This window comes from Carassius auratus, chromosome 29 (genome assembly GCF_003368295.1).
Source record: "Carassius auratus strain Wakin chromosome 29, ASM336829v1, whole genome shotgun sequence".
In the NCBI taxonomy this organism is placed as follows: domain Eukaryota; kingdom Metazoa; phylum Chordata; class Actinopteri; order Cypriniformes; family Cyprinidae; genus Carassius; species Carassius auratus.
In genome coordinates this window covers 10,742,032-10,765,990 of record NC_039271.1, presented here as the reverse complement: position 1 = coordinate 10,765,990, position 23,959 = coordinate 10,742,032, and the positions used below count along the sequence as shown (strand labels likewise).

Genomic DNA, 23,959 nt, shown 5'->3' with positions numbered 1-23,959 from the left:
TGTTTTCATGTTGACTTTAAAGCATCAATAGTGGTAAGCTGCACCAAATGGAATTGCAAAACTATCCAAATAAGTCACTTAAACCCAATGGAAAAGCTTATCCTGCCCCAAATTCACAGCATTAAGTCACAAGTTGACATGTGAGGCCACTCAAACGAACAGATCGATGCATGTTTACACTCTTCAGGAAGTGAACCTACTAATGGCTTACTTATAACTGTCTCTTCACAAAAGACTATTGGATGAGAAAGTATTGTAACATCAAAAATATTTCACACCTGTGATCAGTGTCCATTTATAAGTGAACTCTCCTACTGTGTATTGTCTGTAGCTGTTTTGTTGCTGCATTAAGTGGGACATATGCGCACACACCGCTTGTCAACCTAGATGAGACTCACAGCGAGAGTTGGTCTGAATGCGGCTGTCAATCAAAGTGAGAGATCATGTAAAGTGACACCCCCTTCCCATCATGCAATAATGTGTCTCAATTTAGCACCCCCACATCTCTTTCACTTGTTCTCTCTCTCTGAACCTCTCTCCATCCTCAGACAGGGATTTGGCCCAGATCCATTCCTCGCAGTGATGGATGGATAAGGTGCAAACAAAGTCGGGAACGATTCTTTTTATCTAATAATGCCTTCGTCTCTTGGCAAAATCTCATTTAAACACAACACCTTTCACCTTCTCTCCTCAGCCATCAATATTGTTTGTCGATCGGCACCCACGTGAGCATGCAGTATTTCGCGCAAACAAAAAAAAAGTATCCCTTCCTGTCGCATGTGGGCTACCATATACCAGGTTCTCTGGGGATGGAATGAAAGATGGTGTATCTAACTTCTACTGACCTGTGAGGGAAAGCTAATTAGCTGAGAAAGCGTTGCTAATGGTGGAGCGTTCCACCTGCAGGGATAGCCAGGGGCCACTCTTGATTAACCTCAGAATGGATCACTCCAACTCCAAGGACCAAGTTAAACTGTCTGCAAGATCATGAGCTGAGGTGAATCATGGGAAAAGTGCGAGAAAGAAAAATGGAGGTTTGAGGGGAACTCATGTTGGTCAAGAATATGCTGAAGACATTTTCGAAAATTACTACCCACGCATTTTTGGAAAATAAGTCTCACCAGATCAACATTGCATTGTACTGTAGAGAGAGAAACCACACAGGTTTAATCAGTGTCATATTTTATTATTATGCTCAGTAATGCTGTAAAATACAGGTAAATCAATTGTTTACAATCATTATAAACACTATAAACATGCATTTTCTATCATATTTCACCATCATATCATTCCAAACTGGTACAACATTCTTCTGTTGAACACAAAAGAAGATATTTAGAAAAATGTCTCATTCATTGTCATTCATTCATTACTCAATTTTTATTTAATTTTTTTTTTCACACAAAATGAAAAGTCAGTGGAAAGTCAATGTTTTTTTATTTATTTATTTTTTTTATTGTGTGGACGAGATAGTTTTTCAAAACATATTTTGAATTCTGCACAAGAAAGAAGGTCCAGTTTGGAATGAATTTTTAGGACGGTTTGTGGTGCCTGACCCCAATTAAAAACATTTTATGGAGAGTTTCTGCAAAAACCACCTTCAAAGAAAGAGCAGGATGAAACAATTGGGGCATCTGTAAAAGACTTTTGTAGGACAGTCACCCATCGTGATCCATCTTTTTGGTGATGGATGGACGACTGAAGGTAGAAATAAAATTTGTTGTAAAATAATCAATACGGGTTCTTTTTTTCATGGTTCAAGGTTCAGACATGTCTAGATTTTACTGTGCATGATGAATCATTCTGGTTTCTGTAATTTACCACCCCTCAAAGTGTATACAAGCAATATTACAGCATGTCATCAATTTACCCCAACCCCCCCTCACATTTCTGATGTACTCTGCACTCTAAACTTCTTTTTTGACACATTGGCATGGGCTTTGTTGCCTTCACTGTGGTTAAATGAGACACTTTTATCCAATTTAAAGCTTCCTGTGGCTCACACTGTAGCACATGGAACTAGCAATGCCAAGGTCATGTGTTCTATTTGCACAGAAAGCAAGGGTTGTCAAAATGTGTACCTTGAATGCAATGTTAAGGGCTTTTTGGTAAAAGTGTATACCAAATGCTTAAATGTAAATCCAAAGTGACTTGCATTGCATTTAAGGTAAACATTTGATCAGAACAACAATTCCCTGGGAATCCAACACTTGACCTTGAATGCTAGAACCTAAACATGCTTTCAACGAATTGTCATTACTGATTTCTTCTTCTTTTTAGCATTCAACATGGTGGCTATATTCTTTCCTTACTAAAGAGCCAATCATCACTTTTGTATACAGTAGGCATCATCCCATGGAATGCTCAGTTAGCTGGAATAGCCTAAAAATACATTTTTAGCATAATTTGAGGTGAAGAATCATAATTTATGATACCATTGTTGTCAGATTGTATTCATGGAACTTTGGCATATAGCAAAATCCAAATGTGTTAATATAAGTCTCTTTGGAACATTTAAAAAAAATGTCTCCTTTTTATTTTCTCACCATACCGTTAAAGTCTTTGGGCTTGTTTTGGACAAAGTTTCAGAGATTCAGATTTTTCTTCAAGTAGATAATAGCTGTATTTGCAGCCTTCTGTCATACATTTTTTCTGAAGTTAACAATAAATGTTGATGAGCATATTTATCCACAATAGTAGCCGAAGTTATTACTTATTACCGTTGTTTTTTTTTTTTTGTTTTTTTTTTTACCCACCTTATCATTGTATTTTTCCACTTTTTTTAAACAACCCTAGTTGACAACCCCTATCCAAGCAATAATTCATAAATTTTGTCATAGCTCTCAAAGCTCATTCTGTCCAACTAATCATTATCATGTTAGCATAGTCATTGTTCATGTATGTATATTATAATCCGGTTCCTTAATGACTCGTAGCTTTGCTCAAGCGCTGTTTGGTCACATCGTGGCCTGCATGTAACTTCTACTTGTATTATATATGTAGGCCCTCTATCATAGCTGTCAGCTCCTCCATTATTCATGCCATAGTGTTAGCCTAGCGAGAACGCCGCTGATTTATACAGGCCATTCATCTCGCCTCACAACGACAATGTTTGTGCAATGTTAAGCAGACGCAAACAGCTTGCAGTGAGGTGGCGCTATCTAGAAACATGTCCAGCATTGGATACTGTGTGTGTCAGTCAGGGTTGTCAAAGCAGATGTTTGATGAAGATGTGAGGAATATCAAGTCAGCCAGATCAGTAATTGGTTGAATTTCGCCAACCAATGATGAAGCACTCAGGTTTGCTTTGGTCGATTGATCGATTCATAGTTAGCCCGGCTGAATTTTGATGGCAGCTTATTGATTTGCAAACACTGGGTTTCTTTCGGTGCATCATTTTGAGATGTTAGCTAGCTTGACCGCTGAGGGGATATTCAATCATTATTGGAAATCACTTGTATGTGAGGTTTGCACATCTTTTGTTGGATGCTTTAAGTGTTGCATCTGCATTTATGTAAACATTATTATTTGAATCAATGGCAAATTTGAGTGATAAAGAAAATACAAATTATTTAAAAAATCTAGTCTATTACACCCACGGCCAGATCTCTTTGTATTCATGTCATTTTATTATAGCTTTAAGAAATGTTTTGCGAAAAGTTTACATTTTATTTTTATCAACAATATGTTTGTAATAAATTATTACTTTTCAAATATCATATATTACTTTTATAATATGAATATTTAATCGTTTACATTTTGTGTAGGTATGTATATACAGTATGTGTGTGAGTGTGTCTGTGTTAATAAGGTTATTAAAAGCATTTTATAGTATTTTTACATTAATAGCACTTGTAGCACAATGTAACTTACCCAAATGCTATTTATATTTATTTGATGTTATTTAAATGTTATTTATTTATTTATTTTAGCTCTCATGCATTTTGATGTCTTTGATATGCCTTGTCTTGTATTTTTTCTGAACTCTGTAAAATCCAGTTTTGCAGGAATGCTCTTACCAAACATTCTGAATACTGTTCCTTATCAGCAACCAACTTTTCCACTCTTACTTTGTCATCCATAAACCTTTGCTTTCCTTGGATGAGGGAAGACAGGATAAGAGGCAAAAGTGTTTGTGGAAAGAGAGACGGCTGAACAAACTGGATTGTCTTACTTCCACAAAATATGTATATCTCTTTTCCTCAGACGCTTTCTTAGCCTATTTTCTCCTGAAAGTCTAAATGCTGATGAACTCACAGGAAACCCTTGCAGCATGAGCTGAAGGACAGAGGAGGATGTCAAATGCACTGAAATTGTGTGTTTTTGTGATGTAACATCATGTGTTTATGTGTGTGTTTGTGTTCTAGTCTCCAACCAGCAGTGTTTCGCATAATGTAGCTCACATCTAACTGCAAAACAATTTGCATCAAATGCTTTTGGTGCCCAATTTACTTGAGTGACATGTTTCAAAGGGTTTATTTAACTGTGTGAGCTAGTCATAGTATATTAGCTTGGGTCGCCATTAACAGTAGTTGACTGAAGTGGGAGGTTGACAAGTAATATTCTGATGATTAGAGTGGGCTGTATTAATGTGAAGGGAAGAACAGCGTGGCTATTGGAGTCGTTCTGTCTGACTGTGCCACTATTGAGGCGATGAGATACAAAAAAAGGCTTTTAGTACATTCAAATTGAGCTGTTCACTCATTCAGATGAGCCAATCAGAAGCCATATGACTTAAAGCTGCGGTAGGGAACTTTTGACGCTCTAGCGGTTAATAAACAGAACTGCTTGCGTCTTGCGGAAGAACATCGTAGCCGGAACTACTTCTCTCTGTTTATGTCTATGAAGAATCACAAAGGTACTGGGTTACTCCGCCGCGGTATCCCCAAAGCAATCTAAAATAGTCCGAATATAAACACTTATTATAGGTGCACCCTAGTGATTCAGGACAAGCTAAAAACACGGTTTGAAAAATGGATTCATGGTGTACTCGCTTATTATATACATTTTTCTACATTTTGAACACAAACAAAGTTACGGACCGCAGCTCTGATTGGTTATTTTTTACAAGGAGCGATGGAGTTTCTGCAAATGGCAATAGGACCACTGGGAGGAGCCAGAGGAGCTTGATTTTTTCACAGATTATCTGTCTCATATTCTACTGTCAGGACATAATGATAGGTTAACAAATATTTAAAAAATATGTTTTTTTACAAAAGTTCCCTACAGCACCTTTAATAATATTGTGTTGTGGATATGTATGTATATATTTATTTATTTATTGTTTGTTTGTCATTTTTAAGCTTGACATAGGTCATCATTTTGTCATCATTTGTTCTCCTTCATATGATTTAGTTTCTTCTAATAAAATAAAATAAAATAATTTTAAAAAGGAGAGCATTAGCAGCGTGTCCAGGTTTCTCTTTTCCATATTGAAATTGAATCAATTAGGTGGTTAAAAAAATTACAAGAAAAGTGATTTCATTTTATTTTACATTGTATAATATTTTATACATTACAAAAATGCTATAATAATTATTATTATTATTATTGCTGTTGTTGTTGTTGTTGTTAGACCACTTGAAATATAGTCTCTAAGTACTAAGGAATAATTTTATGGTATTTTAATTACTTATTGTTTGTTATTTTGAACTTTGACAGCCCATTCACTTTTATTGTATGGAAATCATCAGCCTGCTATTTTTTTTTCTAGTCTTTTGATTTATCTCCTATCATGCGGTACTTGTTGTTAAGAGTCTACAGAGTATAGGTGTCACATATTGCACAGATTATGTTTATCTTATCAGTAGTAATTAGAGGGTTCAGACTGATCTTATTATCAATAATTTCTCATCGCGCAAAACTTTTCTCATTCATCTCTCTCGTTCACACCCGCATTGTCATTTGAAGGTCAGATTTAATTGAAAAGTGCATCTAAACTGCTCTACACCTCATTATGTGCCAGATGGCTTTGCAAAAATTAATAGTGGAAAAAAATGAAAGGAGGTAGATAATTTAATGACAGTTTCCCATCAACTTTATCTGCTAATGAAGGCCTTTCTATGTTGCATTGTGTGGGGAATATGTGTTTTCAATAAGCCCTTTATTAAGATGAATCACTGAAAGGAGATTAAATGCGAGGATGTTCCAGCATTTTTGTTTGTGATAGATAATGCAAGCTAGGTGTTTGTGATGGAGGTCGTAGCTTTACAGCCACACCATCAGTAGAGGTGTTTGCTATGCTAATTGCTATGCTTATGTTAATGCTTAACATAAGCTGTATTTTCAGTGTTCAAGAAGACACTTGAGGATTCTTAGTAAACACAGATTAAAGCAGTAAGCCATGATAGACTCTGCTACAGTAAATCTGTCACAAAAATCATGTAAATATTGGAAAATATGTGGTGTAATACCATAAAACCCGTCAATTTTCAGTAAAAGTTAAAAACCAAAGTGGGACATTTTGCCCTAAAGAATTTCTAGTGTGTGCACCCAGAAATTGAACAAATCCTCTGCCAGTAATATAATTAGCCAAATGACCTGTACTAACTAACTAAAGTATTTAAATGTTTAATTTTCTCTTTAATTCGTTTTTATTGTGTTTTTATTAAATGCATAATATATAAAAGGCAATAAGAAATTAGGAAATATAACTCTAGATTAATGGAATATATATATATATATATATATATATATATATATATATATATATATAAAATTGTGAATAGTTTCAAATGTAAAATGTACAAAACTAAGAACAAAAGGATAATGATTTGCGATATATTATATTATATTATATTATATTATATTATATTATATTATATTATATTATATTATATTATATTATATATTTTTTGTCACAGGTGTGTATATATCAACTCTTTTTCGAACATGGCTCATCCAGTCTGTTTTCTTATCACGAGAAACAAACACACACACACACACACACAAGGTCCACTGGGTTGAGGGCATAAAATCACAGACACACACATACCCACACACACAGCAGGACAGATAACCACGGAGGCCAACCTCTGCGCTCCACCTGTGGTTCGCTAACAGAACAAGCTGTCGCTAACGCACACACACACCTGCTATTGCTCTTCCACAGGTATAAAACCTGAGTCACACACACACCTGCTGCTTCATCATAGCTGCAGACACAGCCACACGTTACCAAAGGGAGCAATAAGACAGAGAAAAAGAGACTGCTGGGTATTTTCAGCTACTGTATGTCCTTTTTGTTAGACCTTTTTGTCTCTTTGTGTGTGTGTGTGTGTGTGTGTGTGTGTGTTTGTGTGTGTGTATGTGTGTGTTGCACAGCCTTTCTTATTTACACCTTTCCATCTGTGCAATCACACCTCCAAAGTGTGCACCCTGCTGAGTGATGACAGAGTGAGTGAAGGGAGAGAAGAAGATAAATGGAGGTGAAAGTAGAGAGGGATGGAGGGAAGCAGAGATGCCACTGTGAGCGGAGGAATGGCCCGTCTGAAAACATTTATAGCAGGCTTAATGAGACAACCTGTTTGTCAGACATGCAGAGATTCTCAAGTCCTTCAGGAGAGACTGTGATGCCTGCACGGTGGTTTTAAACAAGCAGATGCAGACTGAGATTTTTTGGAACAGGTCTTGCTGGAATACCTTAGACGAAAAGTGTGTGAGCAAAGTAGAGTGCTGACCGCAGAACGGTGTAAAGACCTGAGGACGTGCTTGATTAATAGGCACCGTCTGCGAGCACAGAGAGGGAGAGTCTGACTGTGACCATTTTTAGTGACTTTCAGGCGGCGTCTGAGATCATGGATTAATATGAATATATAGATTGTACTCAGAGAATAAGAAGGCAGATTTGAGTCTGGCACTTTAGTGCGGAAGAGTGGTGTGATTCATCTCGAAAGACGCTTGGATGAGAGGTTAGCATAACGGATGCATAATTCCACTAGGGGCCAACGAACTGTAATCGCTCAGAGCAAATTTGTGGAAATGATAAATTACACTCGGATCTCACTTTGGGGGTGTCATTTTTCTGTAGTGGTGTGTCACAGTTAAAGGGACAGTACATCCAAAAAGGACAGTTGTTTTATTCAAACACTTGAAAAGATTTGATCAAAGTCAGTCTATAGAGATGAAAGTGATTAAATACTTTAAATTAAAGTGGCCAAAAGTGACAGTAAAGACTTTTATGTTACTAAAGATTTCCATTTCAAACAAATGCTGTTCTTTTGAACTTTCTATTCATCAAAGAATTCTGAAAAAAGTCTCTCTTTTTTAAATATGAACTGTTTTCAGCGTAAATAAGAAATAATTCCTGAAGAGCAAATCATATTAATAGATTAGATATGATTTCAAGGGATCATGTGACACTCAGGACAAATTCATCTTAAAATGCATTAAAATAGAAATGGATTTAGAATTATAGAAATAGAATTTTAAATGGCAATATTTCAAAATATGTATTTTTTTTATCAAATATATGCAGCCTTGGTAAGTATAAGATAAAACATTTTTTAAAAACATTTGTAAAAAAGAATCTTACTTGTCCTTAACTTAAAAATGATGTGCATGAGTGTGCATTTTAACCTGTTGCTTTGCCGTGAAAATAGCCATAGAAGCTGCCGTGGGGTTACATAACAAACAGAACAACCAAACACCTTCATGTTCTTCCAAACCTGATCTTTTTTTTTTTTTTTTTTTTTTTTTTTTTTTGTGAAACAAATCAAGTTGTTTTGAGCGTCTTGTGTTTGAAGTAAGCTGAATAAGCTCATGAGACATGGCTATGTAAAATTTAGTCTTTTTTTAGTTGTGCCCCCTGTTGGCTGGGAGCAGATGGTGTGCGGGAGAGGGAGAGTTCTGGACGGGTTTCAGCGACTCAGATTGCTTTTGGGATTAGAGTTTGGTTTAGGTTAGTTCAGTTTGGTTTGGACATGCTGTGCACAGGACCTCTGAGTGTCACTAAGGCTGTGCCAAGGAGCTGTTTGTGTTTGAGCACCCCCTAGTGCTGCTTTCTTGTACTCTGTCTCACTCTCTCTCTCTCACACACACACACACACACAGTACACTCTTATAACACAAACAAAAGAGTAGTGTTTATCAAAGAAGTACGCTTCCCCGAGCATGAAATGCCACGGATCAAAGAAAAGATCTCAAACACGCTTCACAGTGGTAGATTGCTGTTCTCACCTCGCTCTGTAAATCAACTTGCTTAAGAAGAGGGCTGCTTTGATTCGAAGTAATAACGTGTGAAGCGGCATCATTTACTTAGAAATATACACTTCTTTTATCTGACGAGTGCGGTGTGAGGAATTCTGGGTAAATTTGCTGTTTTGCTTTTTCGTGTAAGTGTGTAACTGCAACGTAATCACATTTATTGGCACTGAACGTGATTACAGCATCGACGGGGAGGCTCATTGCCTGACTGTATTTAGCTCATCAGACCCGGTGCAGAGCCAATATGATCTGTCAGGTGATAATCACACAAACACTTCAAGAAAAGCTCCATTTGCACATTAACGCATTGATAAACACAGCATGTAATTTCAGTGTTCCAAATTAGAAAAAGAGAACATTTTGTGGTGCTTTAATGGCCCTTTGCAACTGGTATCATTAAAATCCAGATGTAAATGCACCCGAGACACATCTGAATGGATCATCATATTCAAAGGTGGTCTAAGATAGATTCTGACCTGATTTGTTTGCGTCGGTTGTACATTTTTCTGTCAAGCTTTTATCAATCAGTAACACTATATATTGTAATATAACATTGATATCACAAGATCTTCAGTAGCAATAGCTCTTTTAGTCATACCGAGCAATGTGTTGCACTTTTTTGTTTTGCTCTTGCAATGTGCTTCTTTTTTCGTTTTCCTGCTTTTCTGATTTCTGGGTCAATTGCATGACACTTTTCTTCTGGATGGACTGTTTTAATGTTTATAAAAATTAATACATTAAAAATATATATATCCAGATACCATCTGGACAGGGAATGTGGTGTTAAGGGGACCTTTGTGTGTGTGTCTTTGTGATTTGGATGTGATGGTGTGATGGATCAGTGTGCGAATGAGGGATTGCGTGGTTGCCAAGGGTACGGCTCTTCTAGCACCTCTCCTCACCCCTTCTCCAAAAAGAGATGGATGAGATGGCCCACAGCACCAATTTGGCGGATGACAAGTTCAAAAGCAGACGGATGAGTGAAACAGCCCAGGTGGGCTATTTATAGCTCGCCCGCCTTTCATCCCTCTCCATCCTTGGCTCAGTTTTCCCGCTCATTTTTTTATTTCGATGAATTATAGCGGCTCTACCGAAGACAGTCTTTCAGAGGTAACAAGATGCCGTACAGACTCAGGTGTGTGTGTGTGAAGACCTTATGATGAAAGGCTGATCAGGTTTTTACAGTTCTTCTGCTTTCACAAACTTCTCATAACCAAGTTAACAGCCTAAAATAACTCCAGTTGTAATATTTAAGCCCAGATGTAATCTGCAAAATTCTGTCAAGTGAGTTTACCAGAATACCAAAATCTTATTTGTAGGTGAAAGCAGAATTACATGAGGCAACAACTACTCTGTAGAAGTTTATAAATGACAGGTTTTTCAGTTTTACCAACCCGATCTCACGGCAATTCGTACATTTTTCACAAGGTGGCTTATTCGTACGAATTCGTACGACCACACTCGTACAAATTCATACGATTGTTGCCAAATTCGTACGTATTTTACGAGTTGCACAATTCGTATGAATTTGTACGAATGACCTACACCTAACCCCGCCCCTAAACCTAACCGTCACTGGGGTCGTATAAAATCATACGAGTGAGGTCGTACAAATTTGTACGAATAAGCCACCTCGTAAATACGTACGAATTGGTCGTGAGATAGCGTTGGTTTTACTGAGATTTCTGTGTGCATATTTATATACATTGTGAGTTATGGGGGATTTGTGGGGTCTGACCCTCCTAAAGGCTTTAACCTCACAAAATAAACTCAAAACAAAGAATTTAAAGGGGAGTCTTACTTCAGTACTTGTTTTAAGTATGTACACAAGTATATTTATACAATTCAATATTAAATATATGAATAAAAGTTTCACAAAATAGATGCAAACAATAAAAAGTCGGATGTAAACATAGTATAATATAGCTTAGCAACAGTACAAATGTTGTCAAGTGTTCTCAAACAGATTAAAAAAAAGTGTTTGATGTTTCAGAAAATTGACATTTAGCACCATCAAACTGTCATTGTGCAAGATAAATCTTAAAGGGGGGGTGAAATGCTCGTTTTCACTCAATATCCTGTTAATCTTGTGTACCTATAGAGTAGTACTGCATCCTTCATAACTCCAAAAAGTCTTTAGTTTTATTATATTCATAAGAGAAAGATAGTCTGTACCGATTTTTCCCGGAAAAACACGACCGGCTGGAGGCGTGACGTTTGTCGGAGCTAAAGAATCACGAGCGCCAGTAGGCTTTTGCGTTGAGAGCATGTGGAAGCTGTGACATTACCGTGAGGGATAAAACCATCATCCAAAACAAACCATGGCTAACAGTCAGATTCAGCCATTTATTTATGATCCAGAATCAGATCCCGAGGCTGAAACTGAACGAGAGCAGCAGCAACGACTCGCTCCGAGCGGGGCTCGAACCCGGGTCTCCGGCATGGGAGGCGGACGCACTAACAAGGAGGCAGAGATATTTGAAGCAGTTTTACTCACCGCCTGCGGTTCCAACACACGATCGTGACCCTTTTCGTTGAAACTGCATTATCCTTAAGAAATAAACGATACGCAAATCCGTCGTCAAACTGGGCCTTGTTTGTAAAACAAGCATCTTCGAAATGCAGGGAACAAACAAAAAAACTTGCACAACTACGTTGATGCTCTGTAAAAATAAATTCCATCCACTGACCCCTTAATACTGTTTTTTTTTTTGGTAATCTGTGCAGGGTTGTCTTGTCCTGGCAACCAAAAACACACTTCTTTTGTGACTTTTCGCGACGCTCTCGTTCTGATCAGTGAAATGTCTGTGCTCAGCCTCTCAGTGCTCTGCTATACGGGAGCGCACGCTCTTCCGGGAGAAGTGCCCTTAGGACCCATATAAGGAAATTCCGCTCCATCTAACGTCACACAGAGCCATACTCGAAAAAAACTTTCCGAAACTTGTGACAAACCGGAAGGAGTATTTTGGGAACAAAAATACTCCTTCAAATGTACAACTTAATTTTTGAAACTTTGTCCATGTTTAGCATGGGAATCCAACTCTTTAACAGTGTAAAAAACTCAATATGCATGAAATAGCATTTCACCCCCCCTTTAATGAATTGACACTTAGCCATATCAAATTAGGCGTATGCATGATAAATATATGCTTTAAAAGTATTGTTCATTGTTAGTTCATGATACTTAATCTTACTGAAAAATGTTAAATCATCAGAATTGCTGTATCATTCTCACCTTCCTCATATCTGAAGCTGAAATTAGTGTTTTATACCTCATGTATGCCAGAATGGTGTAAAATCCAATCAATATTTGATGTTTCTCTTGGAGAAAATGAAATTCTGAAGAACAAAATCTGCTAATACAACTTTGGAATCCTTTGTGTATCATTAGTATAAACACACACACACACACACACACACACACACACACACTGACTATGGAAACTCAGAGACACTATAAATGGATTAGAGAGAAATATGGCATCTGCATCTGTCTTGCCCAAGGCCTGCTTGACTAATTGTCCTCTGGGCTCGGGTCTGTAGGTGGAATGAAGTGTCAAATTGGAGCTTGTCTACAGGCACGTGCACAGGTAGGGCTCAACCTGTGCAGAGCACATGCCCTTTTTGCCCTTACACTCCGAAGTGCCCTTTTTTTAGTGGTGTATTTTTTTTTTTTTTTTTTTTTTTATCAATGCTATTGGTCACCCTTTACTTCTGTCTGTCTGTTTTACTAATATTTCGCAAATTAAAGTTCTTAAAACGAGCTTGTGTAAATCTTATTCGAACCTCAAGCGGTCAGTAAGCTGATAACTCCGCCCCCTCTATATTCATTGAATCAACTGAAGTTCCACAGCAGCTGCACAGTAGACAACAGCTGAGCTGAACAAAGTTTTGCGAAGGGTAAATAAATATCTTGTTGTTTGAATAAGTACTACTAAACACTATGTCTGTAAAGGCTCATATTTTATTTATTGGATGTCTGTCTGACTGACTGAGACATGTGGGACGTCGCCTCAGAGAGAGGGCTAGCATTTGCCATCTAGTCATAGCCAATATACAGTCAACACTTAAATAGTCTGTAATGCGATTTTGGCCAAATGCATTTTACCACAGGAAAAACTGAGCGCTCCGTCTATACAGCTACAAAAACTAGTTTGTAACCTGTAGATGAAAATGTAATGTGACGCCGTCGCCGTTTTAATGACGAAAAAAAAAAATTCACATTTGCACACATTCGCTGGTCAAAAACTATATATTGATAAGTAATAGAACAACATATAATTTGTTTTTACCATCGGAGAATCATAACAGGTGCGCCCCCGCTGTTTTGTACTGGCACTTACACAAAGCGACGAGTGATCCTCGTCACTTGGATAACATATTTCTAAGAAATTTCTTCTTTGATTTATGATTGCTGATACGCTTAATTTATTAACATTTAGGCTAATCATGTTATAGTATACTCTCCGCTTGTCCTCACATGTATAAAATGTAGTAAAACATGGTTTTACTACAGTAATGTAGTAACAATTTTTTTTATAGAAGATCACTGTGAAATCTTTATATTTTATCATGCAGAATGTAATTCATGATTGATTCCAAGGCTTCGTTTATTTGATCCAAAATACAGCAAAACAGTAATATTGTGTAATATTTTTTACAATTTAAATAACTGTTTTCTATTTGAATTTATTTTAAAATGTAATTTATTTTTGTGATCAAAGCTGAATTTTACTCCAGTTCAGTACTCTTCAGTGTCACGTGATCCTTCAGAAATGCTTTTCACTGCAACTGTACTTTTTACACCATTTTTATTTATTTTTTCATTGCTGGCTTATTTTAGGGAAAGTGTAGTGAATAAGAGACCAACATCCCTGGTCCACCACAGTATCAAATTTTTGCCAGGTAGGCGGATACATGTTGGATATGTTATAGTAACGGTATGGCTATAGTTTCTTATAATCTGGAATTGAGTTGGACATAATTACTTAAATTATATTCAAAAATACTTGACTCATTGCTCACCTTCCCCTCTTCTCAATGTCATTCATAATCATGTTAACCAAATAATACAAATTAGCTTATAAAACCAAACAGAATAGCTAAAAAGAGAATATATTTTTTTTCTTTGCAAAGTTCATAAAAAAGTGCATAAAGTTCAATAAAAAAGATTTTGGTTTCTGTTTGGTTTTGTAAGCTAATTTGAATAATTTGGTTACAGTGTTAATTTCGTTGACTAAATATTTTCGTCATTATTTTCGTCACGAATATATTTTTGCGGACGAAAACGAAACGAGAACTAAAATAGAAGGCACTGATGGAGACTAAAACTATGACTAAATTGATTGACATTATCGTCAACGAATAAAGGACGAGACGAAAATAGACTGTGACGAAAATCAAATCAGCAGACGGGAGAGATGCGAGGAATTAACAAAGACCCAGCAAAACATAACAGGCGAGACTGCATGAGAGAAGAGAACCAATCAGAGCCTGACTTATTGAGACGTGAAGCGAAGGTTTTCAGTTTTTAAATGAGCTCCCGGGAAGACGGCATTCGAAGAGGTGATGTCTAAAAGAGCGACAAAATGTCCACAGCTCACTTCACGTTTGAAGACGAACAAAACAAAACAAACTGTAAAGCACGCGGAGCGCTCATTCGTGGCAAGAACACAACCAATTTGAAAAGACATTTACAGACGAGCCACCCGGACATTTTCTCAAATGTAATTTCACAACGATGTTCTTTTGTTTATTGAGCTAAGCAAAAGTGGAAGACTGCAGTGCGTAGATGTTGTAGCAATAATATTACGAACTGAAAAGTAATGTAAAATAGCCCCTTCTTCAAATTAGATGAGAGCACAATACTAATACATAATATCATGATAAATACATTTGATTTATACTAATGTTTAGTATATTTTATAATGTTCTACTTGTTGACAATATCACAAATATTTCTATATTAGTCATGTGAAACATGAATGTTCACATCCTATCATTATACATACAAATCTAGCAATATTGTAGTATTTAAAACATACAATATTGCTAGACAAATGAATACCTTATAAAATCTTGTTACTTTTTTTATCCACCCAACTTATTAAATATTTACTTTAAATGTATGCACTTATTGTTCAGCTCAGCTGTAAGCTTTAAGGTCCTGGACCTAACTTTATTTTTCTTTTATTGATGGTCAATTGGCAGCTAGTTATTGTTTACATTATCATGACAGTGTTTGTTGCTGCATAAAAGCTTTTGAATCGAAATAAAGACACAGTTGTGTTGAAATAAAGTTGAATTTGTGTTTTATATATTTTGGTTAAGTTTGTTTCCTATACCAGCTGTAAAAAAATGTCTAGTAAATCTGTTATTGATTTTAGTCTTATTTTAGTCGACTAAAATACCAAGCAATTTTAGTCGACTAAAATAAGACTAAAATTAAAACAAATTAGATGACTAAAACTTGACTAAAACTAAAAAGAATTATAGTAAAAAGACTAAGACTAAAACTAAATAAAAATTTTGTGTCAAAATTAACACTGTTTGGTTAACATGTTTATGTATGAGCCAAGTATTTTTTTTCTCTATGAATGCAATTTAAAAAAAGAGGGAGTACACAAGAGCAATTCACAAACACAGGACCCTACAAATATTTATGTTTATCTATATTACCGATATCTAATATTATTATTGTTGTTGTTATTAATCGTGAATAAATCGAAAGCTTTTGAGACTATTATTTTGTGTTATTGAATTTGTCATTAAGATTTGACCATTTCTTCCTTTTATGCAGTCTTACTAAATAATCTTGATATAAAAAAAAAGGGAGGGGGTGCCCCTTTTCAGTTTCAGCACATGCCCCTCAAAAGGTCTGTGCACGGCCCTGCTTGTCTATGAATATATATGTGCATGTGTGTCTGTGTGAATAATTTAGCTGGATTATGTGTTTGTATGTTTTGCTCTGAGCTGAAAGAAAGGGCTATAAGGCTCTCATTTGACAAATGTTTGTGTTTCCTTTCTCATGCGAATGTTTGTGTGCTCTGCCTTTCTTCCAGGGCTACAAAGACAATCAATGGAACTGACTGAGGCTGAGTCAGATCTGTATTTATAAAAATGCTGTTTTTTTTTGTTTTTGTTTTTTGACAGACTTTCAGTGCGTGGGTGTATAAATAACCTGTCTTCTTCTGAATGTTGTGCATAAGCATGGGTGAATTTCACAAAACCTGTCAAGGACATGTCCGGGTCATGATAGGATGATTTACAGTCGGAAGGGATGAGAAGCGTCCTTGCGTTGGCGGTTTTGATCTGTTCTTCTAGTGTGGATCTCCTAGCAGGGACCTGCAGGCTCATCGGAGCCAAATGCAATCCACATTATTGTCTATAGTATGGGCCAACACTGTTTGCAGTAATGAGAATCATCATTTAGAATCATGAGACGTAAAACGAATAATAATAATAAATAATGACCGTAATGACAATTTGAGATTTGAATGTATTACAGAAAAAAAGGAAACTGTGTGTTTTTATAGTCGTAATTGCAACATGTTTTAGCACGTAATAGAAAGTTGCATTTATATCTAATTTTAGGATTATCACATTTTTAACTTTACATGTAAGAAAATGGGAGTGTTTATGTTTGTATTTTGGTGTCAGCTAGACAGACAGCTACAGATGCTGTGGTGAGAAGGTCTGTTGGCACAGGAACCAGTGTCGGACACACCTGAGCAGTGCTAAGCATTCCCTCAATGCTCTGTGGACATTTTCCAAAACATTATTGCAGCATTATGCCACTTGACATCAGCGCCATACACTGTGACCTCTGCTAGTGCCTCAGTGATGTTATATCTATTCATGTTCTGCCGTCAGAACCTGCTTTCTTTCTCCCGCACAGTATTATTGCACATTGGCCTTTGCCATTTGATGAGGACTTTTCCTTCGTGATAATGTCAGGGACAGCTCATTGATTTGACCTCGCTCGCTTGCCGTATGCTCAAATAGTTTCCCTCGGAAAAAGAGGAATGAAAGAATGAAGCCATGTCTCACAGTCACCACTTTCCATAGCTGCTCTGTTTTGACAGTATAGAGGTTAAATTATACAGGTATGTTATACTACTGATTATAGATACCGTTTAGGAGGACAGCAGATGGTCAAGAGTGTATGTGTGAATCCTAAATGTTTTATAGAAGCGTAACTGTAGCGGTCATAGAACATTAAACATGGCATGCCAGTGGACATGTGTTAATGGACTCGACTGCTTATGTGAGCACCTGCTGCAGGTATTTAGCAGCAATAATGTCGTCTCATCCTCGTGTGGACTCTGGATTCCCCAGATCGTTTTCTCAGATCATTAGCATTGGTGTTAGCGATGGCCTTATTAGCTTGTCCAGAACTCATCCCAGCTCTTTCTTTTGAACTTTGAGACACAAAATGTGTTCTTATTCACTAATCGAACTGATTTTGTTTACTTTGCATCCATGTTGCAGAAGTAGTGTGAATATTAGCAGTTAATAACCTATTGGTAGCTGTAAGCAAATCCAATAAGCCACAAATGTAAGCATAATATTTTTATATTCCATCAACATAAGCAATTAAAAGAAGAGAAAACACATAAAGTGAATTTGAGTGGTCTTTTCCCTTCTGCCCAAATTTGTGAATGTTTTTTCTTTGAGTTTTAGCTATGCCAGTGAAAATTCCATGTGGACCGTCTGTTGCTTATGCACAATATTGTAGTTAAACAGTGAGAAATGGTTGAAAAATGTTTTTTTTTTTTTTTCTCCCCTTTTCCTCAGTCTACTGCGCGAGGCAGGGGAGCTCCCACGGTTCAGTCCGGTAGGTCATTAGCATCCACACATAATAGCGGCTATGTGATCATAATTATGCTGATTAGCTCTTAGTCACGACGTAAGTCCTATTGGACCGAAAGCAATACGTAAACACATTAAAATCTCCTCTGGATACAACAAAATCACATAAAACAAACACATCCAGAGCTTCAATTATGGCTAGAGATGGTGCAGTTATTATTTCCCATAGTTAATACTGCTTTTTTAATTTGCATAGAAAGAGAACTGAGAATGGAAATTGCATTGCATTCCAAAATATGTCAGTGCAATTTTTTTATGTAATACAAGTGCACATTGCTGCAAGAGGCACTGCAGCATACTTGACGTTAACTAATATCGTATTTCTATGGTGTTTGAAGCTTGTTTAAACTTGATTTATTGCCACCTAGCAAATGTTAGCAGCAATAACATTACGATCAGTTTTGTCTCTCAGGTCACATACTGTCCTTGTGGATTGTCATGTCAAAACGCAGTTTTTAATTGCAATATAGGTGTGCATTGCTGCAACGGGAACTATAACGAACTTTAGCGTGAAAGCTATCATCCATTCCCTCTTTCAGGTCAACTGTCATGGTGAAGCAAATGCTTGGACTTGGCCTTGCTAATTAGTTAAAGTTTGTTTAAACAATATGTTTAGCTATGTCGCAACTGTAAGCATACTTGTTACCATTAGTTTTGTCTTTATGTTAATGCTTCATATATGCATCAGCTTATTGAATGCGTTTGCATACTCAAGTCTACTCATGTCCTAAAACAATTAAGCAGCCTGTTCGATTTTTGAGGAGAGAAGATTTCACTGTTGTTAAGCATCTTGTTATAAATTAGCATCTCGAGCTCTTTTCTCCTCTATTGATCATTTACTCTGATTGAGTCGCAGTAGGGGAATGAGATTGCTCTAATTGATTGGGCTATGAGTTTATCATGTTTGCCCATGATAGCTTATTCACCCTCCTCTATTTCAATGTCAGTGCACCCAACCTAGTCATATTCCTTGTTTTCACCATCAGAGATGACCCCGCTCTGTTCCTCCTCCATATCTCTTCGTGTTTCACACACTGATCCCTGAGCCATGACACAACATAACAATGTCCATTCTGTCCGTATAATAATCATTAAGTGTGATTTTCTCTGGAAATCGAAAACTTTTTGCTTCGTGCACGTAAATTATTTTTTTCTTGCACACAAAAGTGAGCTCAGAGCTTTATCTCTGATTGATCTGCTGTGAGTCAGTGGAGCAAGAGGCCATTCTATGGGTTTATAAGAAAAGATAAAAGACCCTTATCATCTCTTCCTCTCTCTCTTCTTCACTTTTATACCTCAACTAGAAGTTGCATATGAATGCCAGGAGAACATCTTTCATTATCAGGTCAAGGACTTTGTATCTGCTTGTGATAAGTGCTTGGGAGAAGAAAGCATTTGTTGATGCAATAAACTCTGTGTATCTGTCTCGCCTTTAGCCAAACTCAAACAGGGGACATCCCTGATATGAGTCTGAATGAGTGTGTCTGTCCGCAAAATGTCCATGTGTTTTAGAGTCCAAGAGAGTCAAAGGAGGTAGGATGGTAGGATGGGATAAAACAGATCGTTGAGCATTCATGGGAGGGATAAGGAAAGCATAGACAGAATTATTGATGAGGGAGGAGGGGGTCTTGTGTGAAGCTTCCAACCGCCGTGGCATAAAGCATTCACAAAAGCCTTTCATGAAACCCTTAGTTGTGAGATTTCACCTACAGTGCTGCGCCTGTCCGCAGGAAAGGAGAACGAGATCTCAGGAGTGCCACTCATGCATGGCAAACACAACCCGTTTGTTTTGCTTCCTTCACTTAGATGAGTTGCAAATCAGTGTTAAGACTTAATGAGTGGAAATAAGGTGGCAAGAGCATGTTGCTTTAACCTGGCCAGTCACAATCACTTCTGTACACCACAAATTTTCTAAGCGATCAGACTTACAGTTTTCTCTTGGTGGTCGATAAAAGTTCAACAGCTAGGTGATAAGTGCAATCCTCTCTAAGCAGGGCCCTAGCTGGGTTGTACGGTGTGCACACAGAACCCAGCGCGCAGGTTCTGAATTAAGCTCTTTCACGTCTTTTTGTGCTTGATTGTTTGTTTCAGTGAGGTGTATTTGTTCATTCAAGTGAGAGAACTCAGTTAGCTGTTTGCACACTGTCTGAAATGCAGCTCTCTGTGTGCGCACCGAACACAGCAGGTATTCAGTTCTTTCGTGTCTTCATGTTTTGAGTTCTTTTATGTCTTGTGCTTGAATGCTTTCAAATCTCTTGATAGTTAAAATTGCCAAGGCTTATAGCACATGCAAATGATAATCTTTCATGATGATGTGCAGCAGTCTAGATTAGGGGGGTGTTTACACAACACTGTGTTTACTTACATGACAATGCCGTTAAGGGGGCCTGGAACTGCGTACTTTTGAAAAGTTTGTTTGTGAATTGTGATTTTAGACGCAGTCAAAACACTACAGGACAATAAAACGCAGAGAGTGATTGTTTCTCCGTCACGTGTGACTGTGAATAACAATTAGAGCCAGTTAAATGGAACACACTCATCATTAACTCTCAGAATTCTAATGAGCACCACATTCAACTTGATAAGCATATTTCATCTCCAATCAGTCCAGAGCTTCATGAAGCAAGAGCTATTAAGTCAGTGAGCTCTGCGTTTTTTAATTTCACTGTCTCTTTCCACTCATCCACCCTTCTCCTCTCATTTCACATAACGCTAGAGCCAAAGAGTGGAGATATGGACTCATAAAGAAAGCATGGAGAAAAGAAATAGAGGGCTTTACTTCTTTCATTGTCATACTATGAGTGTTTCTTTCATTCTCTCGGTCTCTCTCATTGGATTTCGTCCACATCCTGTAATCTGTAAGACTGTGTTTGGGTGTGCATGTTTTTAGAGCTGTTTACTCACAGACGGTGGGTGTCTTTTTCTATGCTGACTGATTGGATCATAATTGCACTGTGGTGTCGAAGGTGTCGAAGTTTCTTGCAGAAGCAGAGTGAGTGTGAGTTTAATTAGATATAGTTAGAGGACAAAACTGTCCTCAGAAGAGGACAGAGGGATGCCTATTTGTGTGTTTGTGATTGCCTTTTATATTGGGCTGCAGTGAAGTGCTAGTGATGATCTAAACTGCAATAGCTTGCTCAGTGTTCTGTGTGTGTAATGGTTGCCAGTGCAGGTCGGCTGGGTTAATAGGGATGCTGTCATACATAACAGTACTGGACAGTGAGCAGCAAAGAAATGACAAACGCAGAGAGCAAATTAGAGTCCTTGCTGTCCCCTCTAGTTTGCTTCACACACACACATACACACACACCTGACAGTGCAAGGTCAATGTCTTTTATTACGTACAGGCTGGCCGCGGAGCAATGTGATGCTCCAGCGAGAGCGCACACACACTTAGCAAATAACAGCTTAGTGTGCGGATTTGGATTAGCAGCTAGTGTCCAACATATTCATCACGTACACAAATCTAATTATGAGAGTAATTGCCTACAAGAGACTTTATTGGTCTCTTATAATGAGTCTATTGTCTGCCGTTGCAGGAAATCACAAAGCTCTCTATTGATCAGTCATGAATAGCTCATGTAACCATTAATATGGATATTTTCCAGGGCTCTGAATGACTGTCGACCATGGTACAAAGCAGAAACGAGAGCCTCTTAACTCTTTGCATGTCTTGTCTTTCTCCCTTTCTCTCTCACTGGCTTATTTAATTACAGGCGTTTAATTGGAGAGGTCGACTCGGTGCCGTCCGTAATTATGGCTCAGGCTTTGTCGCATCAGGCCCCTTCAGCTCATATTCTCAATGCCGTAATTCAGTAAGACCCTTCACTTAGAGCACGGAAGCCTCTCAGCGCCGTCACGGCACACTACACTCCGCTTTCAGAAATGCACAATGGTAATTGTAATTTTTTTAGTTCTTTTAAATTATTGCATATGTCCTTTGAGAAGAGATGTGTGCAGGTGGAAATAAATGTGCAGCTCAACTGTGTTTAAAACACTGCACATTTGCATATCCACGATGTATTCTGTAACTTCTTTTTCGTCTTAAAGTGACAGGGGTATTTTACAGAATGTTTGTCAACGAGGTCCAAAACAACCATGCTGGACCCTTTTATTTGACTTTTATTGTATGGATTTATTGGTGTAGCTAATATAGTCATAATGCTTTTTGAGGGCATACCCGATTCTTCAACACTTGAAAGATAGAAGTCTTGGCTCATGGTGATGCCCTTAAACATTTTATATAAATTCACGTGTAAAAATTCCAAAAACACAAATTTGTGATTACAGCAAAAATACTGTGGAGGTGTTTTGACATTTAGGCCTACCATGGTAAAACATTATAACAATATTTGGTTGCATTTGCATGCTACTTGCTTGTGATATTCCTCGATTGTTAGTCAGTTCAGATAAAAGCATCTTATGAATGAATATATGTCCAAGTAGTTTAAAACATGCCAAAAAAATAAATAATAAAACACATGGTAATATCATGGTATAAGTGCAACTAGTAAACATCGCCCTTAAAACGTTAACGTAGTGTCATTGCGATGACAGCTTTTGGATTGAGATACACCAGGATGGTTTCATTCTGTTGACTAATGACAGATCGTCTCCAGTGACGGAGTTGGTTTGTCACACGTTGGCCTGCTTTAAAAGATGAAGAGGAGGTGGTACAACAGAAGGGGAGTGTGTTTGTTGGAACAAGAATGTAATCTTGCAAGTACTGTGTGTTCCCAAGACAGCATGTTCATATGAATGCCATTTTAGGAAGACATTTTGTGTAATATGAGTGCTTTGTATCATTGTAATGGTTATTATTAAATGTAATCTTATATTCAGTGTTGGGAAAGTAGGTCAGAGAACTTCACAGGATGAAAGAACTTCATAGCATAGCTACTTTGTAGCATGAAACTCAGCCCACACGTACACGCAGCTCTTCCCACCACATGCGAACACTCATTTTTTTAACATCAAGTTAAAAGTTTGGGGATGTTAATGCTTTATGAGGAAAAAAGCCCAGGGTCAAATACAGAAAAAAAGAGCTTTTCATAGAAATTGGGGAGTGAATGTTTGCCCCATGCTATATGATTCCCTAGTGCCCCCTAGTGCTGCCATCTGGGATCATGCTGAGCTGGTAAAAAATGAAGAAGTGTGTTGCTGACAGAAGCAATAATTAAACCCTGCTTGTGAAACTTCAGGAGCAATGAAATGGCTTTTTTTTCCCACATAACTTTCATACAATTCAAATTTTTTTTTTATTAAAATAAAATTGGATTTTTTTCATAGGATTTGAAATGAGGCTGAAAAGGCCTTGAAGAAAAATATTGAAAATTCTCTAAGAATTTTTTTTTATAATAAAAATTGTTTATAATATCTGGTGTAATCTTTACATTTTTGATGTAATTTTACATACATACATATATATATATATATATATATATATATATATATATATATATATATATATATATATATATATATATATATATATATATATATATATATATATATATATATATATATATATGTGTGTGTATATATGTATATATATGTATATATATATATGTATATGTGTGTGTGTGTGTGTGTGTGTGTGTGTGTGTGTATTTAATTAAAGATCAGATATTATAACCTTTAATACTACATTTTTTAAATGTTTTGGAAAAAGGAAAGTTTAAAGAAAATGAAAAAATTATATATATATATATATATATATATATATATATATATATATATATATATATATATATATATATAAAGTTGTATTGACTGGCATTCTGGATTTTAAAAAAGACCATGATGTCATGATAGATTGATAGATAGATTTTCGGATTTTCATTGTTTGATTTGTCACTTAACTGTTGCCGCTGACCCATATCTA

At 36.9% G+C, this 23,959-nt stretch overlaps 1 protein-coding gene across 3 annotated transcripts in view; it reads left to right on the top strand.

The window, feature by feature from the left end:
- LOC113048047 (potassium voltage-gated channel subfamily D member 2-like) overlaps nt 1–23,959 on the top strand; it is a 102,855-nt gene that overhangs the window by 68,368 nt on the left and 10,528 nt on the right. The gene's annotated exons all lie outside the window — the stretch shown is intronic.